At 34.1% G+C, this 3,803-nt stretch overlaps 1 pseudogene; it reads left to right on the forward strand.

The window, feature by feature from the left end:
• Nucleotides 1-1,744: 1,744 nt before the first annotated feature.
• Nucleotides 1,745-3,271, forward strand: LOC143542816 (zeatin O-glucosyltransferase-like; annotated as a pseudogene).
• The last annotated feature ends 532 nt before the right edge of the window (nt 3,272-3,803 follow it).

A 3,803-nucleotide genomic window follows, 5' to 3' on the forward strand; every position in this document is an offset into this window, starting at 1 on the left:
AAAACAACAACATAAACGAAATTAAAAGCCTTTCAAATATGCCAACACACCACCATAATAATAGACCGGACCATCTTCCTCTTATGTTCAATACTAGGGATGTATTTGTGAATATCAAAGACGTATAGAACTGAAAATGCATATATAGGGGGGCGGGGCGGTGAGGAATATCACACCATGAACTAACAACAATTTGCGACGCCACCGCATCCACAAAACATGAAGTAAAAACATGATCAACAGACTCACTCGACACAAACAACAACTGCCAATGTCCGGACTTGAAATGACTTTTCTTTTGATCAAATTATCGTGGGGAGACGATTTTAGAATAGCATGCCACACTACAATATTCACTTTCAATGGGACGTAAGAGTTGCATTTGAAAATTGTGTGTAGGGCAGTGGGTCAGCTCTATAGATCGAGGAGCCATTTAACCGAGGAGATTTGCTTCATATGTGAAGCAAAAAATTTACTTTAGGTTATAAAAGGTTGAGAGTTGGGAATTAACTTAAAGGGAAAAAGTTAGCATCAAAACAGTCACAAATAATGAAAGAAATATATATACAATTTTGTCGTAAATCGATTGCGAAAAAAAATATATTTAAGTTTAGATAATATTTATTCGATCGACAAATTAGGTAGCAACAAAAGTGCTTTAAACTTAAATGTTCTACCATGTTGACTTCACGTATTATTGCCGATTATCCTTTGAATTATTTTTAGTTAAAAACTTCATTATTTATTGAAATACAAATGCCAGAAAAATTGGTTTAGATTTTGTGGTATTTGACCACATATATTGTATTGTCTTATCAATTTTCGTTACCAAATATCAATTTCGATTTGGTTACATTTGCATTTATTAATATATATCCAGAACTATGTATCATCTTGTCAACAACATGCCATTACCACTTCGATAAAATTAATTATCAGAATGTTTTTCTTAAAGTTTTTTTCTAGGTTTGAATTGACGGATCAATAAATTTTTTTCATTGGGAATTAAAAATGGCCTAAAACAGGTTAAGTCAAACTAAAACGGACCAAACCAAAATAGGTTTAGTAAAAAAAATTACATTAAATAAACCATGTATAGACACGCGAGCAATAAATTTTATTAAAACACAATAACAAATACATATTACAAGTGACAAAAACCTTTTTATAGTTTTCATATTATGTACAAATAAAAAAAATTACAAAGTTAATAGTGTAGAACTATAAAAAAAATGATACTCTGAAAGTTATTATATTTTGGTCTAATTTTTATAAAGGTCCAATTAAACTCAATAATATATCATTATATTAATAATAACTAATTAATTAAGTGGTTAGACAATTAAACAATCTAAGCTTAATTGTTATTTTATGAATGCAAAATTAAAATTGCGTTTGAAAAGTAGGGCTTGGAAAGTTAAGTTTGAGACACTTAAAAAACCATGGATAGGGTAATTAGGGTCTTTGAACCTAATATCCATTGCTGCTGACTTACATGTACACTTTGAAATTTGGACAGTATCACCGAGTATTTGAACTTGGGTAATATGTTGTGTCAAGTGTTATGACATTTGGATGAGACACCATTGTCACTTCAAGAGAGAGGGCCTATCCAAATAAAATACCTTGTCAACAACATTTAAAAAAAACGTGATAAGTTTATAAGACTTACGATGTCATGACGGCAGACTTTTGTCTGCTAACTTATGTATTTGATAGAATGATAATGAACAATTAAAAATTCATTTGAGTACTTCAAGTATATATTGATAGATAGACCACCATTTTACATTGTCACACTCTATTTAATGGAAAACGATGTTGTGGTGGTGGTGGTGGCTTTTGTAGCACAAGGTCATCTCAACCAACTCCTCCACCTCGCCCGTCTTCTTTCCGTCTACAATCTACCCATCCATATCGTCGGAACCACCACCCACAACCGCCAAGCGAAGCTTCGTATACATGGTTGGAACCATGACTCCGAAAAAAATATTCATTTCCATGAATTTGAAACACCTCCCTTTGAATCACCACCACCAAACCCTAATTCTTACACAAAGTTTCCAACACACCTTATCCCATCATTCAAGGCATCATCTCATCTCCGGGAACCTTTTGCGAAACTACTAGCCGAAATCTCAAACACTGCAAGAAGAATCGTCGTCATTCATGACTATCTAATGAGCACGGTTGTTCAAGATGTAGTTTTATTTAAAAATGTAGAGGCCTATGTATTTAATTGTGCATCCGCGTTTACAATGTATACATACGTTTGGGAACACAAAGGAAGACCATGTTTAGATGATATTGAAGCCTATACTCCACTTACAAAGATCCCTATTCTTCAAGATTCTATGCCAAAAGAATTTAGTGAATTTGCCATTTCTCATGTTGATCATTGCAAGAAGTTTAATTCGGGCAATATTCTAGATACTTGCAAAGTATTTGATAGTAAGTTTCTTGACTATCTTTCGAAAGATGGACTTCGTGGTAGCAAGAAGCAATGGGCACTTGGTCCTTTCAATCCGGTGTCCATAAACAATAGCGAAGACCCTACAAAACGTCATAAGGCACTCGAGTGGCTTGATAAACAAGTCCAAGACTCGGTGATATATGTTGCATTTGGGTCCACAACTTCATTTTCCAATGAGCAAATTTAAGAACTTGCTAATGGCTTAGAGAAGAGTGGACAAAAGTTTATATGGGTGCTACGAGATGCCGATAAAGGTGATATCTTCAAAGGTGAAGGTAGGAATATTGAATTGCCAAAAGGGTTTGAAGAAAGAGTTGAGGGAAAGGGTTTGGTGGTGAGAGAATGGGCACCACAGTTAGAGGTGCTGGCTCATGTCGCAACAGGTGGGTTCATGAGTCATTGCGGTTGGAACTCGAGCATGGAGAGTATTACAGTGGGTGTTCCCATTGCGGCCTGGCCTATGCATTCGGACCAACCAAGAAATGCTACGTTCATAACTGAAGTTTTAAAGATTGGTGTAAATGTAGGGGATTGGGGGCGTGGTGGTGACGTAGTAACATCTTCGGTAATTGAGGAAACTATTAGAATATTGATGGATTCTGATGAGGGCAATGAGATAAGGAAGAGAGCCAAGAAGATTGGTGAAGATGTTAAGCAATCTGTGGAAGAAGGTGGTCTTACACACATTGAGATAAACGCTTTTGTTGATCACATCACTAGAAAATAAAAGTGTAATATACTTATTATTTATGTTTAACGCTTTGTTTGACAACAATAATGTTTTTGTTGGTCATTAAAAAAGATAAATTTGATCTAATACTACACATTTATACATTACAAGAGAGATTTAAATACTTTCATGCTTTTCCTTTGAATAGATTAAACCATTATTATTAACACGTCAATAGATAATGGGATAAACTAGTTGTGTTTGTCTTTAATAAATATATGAATCGTAGTAGTCAGGTTCAACAATTTAAACCATCAATTGTGTTAACCCGAGAAGATTGACATCCCTAAATGTTTAGTGTATTTACGTTTGCTTGTTTATGTATTCATATAACATACCAAGGCCCGTTACTATTTAGTATAGTTTTATGGAATTTTAGTATCATGTTTTACAAATTTAAACTAGTTTTATTAATTTTGTAGGCCCAACCTATTGATGTCGGTGTTCACGTTTATTTAATTGGTGTTCGCTTGATTGTGTACATCTATTCATATTCAGTTATCTTTGTTCATTTGTTTATAAATGAACACCAACACGCCTGTTTTCTAAACGGATGAACATGGCCAAAAAACCCATTTGTTTAATTGTTTATGTTTGATC

The sequence above is a fragment of the Bidens hawaiensis genome, unplaced genomic scaffold, assembly GCF_021521415.1.
Source record: "Bidens hawaiensis isolate Kalapana, Puna unplaced genomic scaffold, B.hawaiensis_p1.1 tig00012997_1, whole genome shotgun sequence".
In the NCBI taxonomy this organism is placed as follows: Eukaryota; Viridiplantae; Streptophyta; class Magnoliopsida; order Asterales; family Asteraceae; genus Bidens; species Bidens hawaiensis.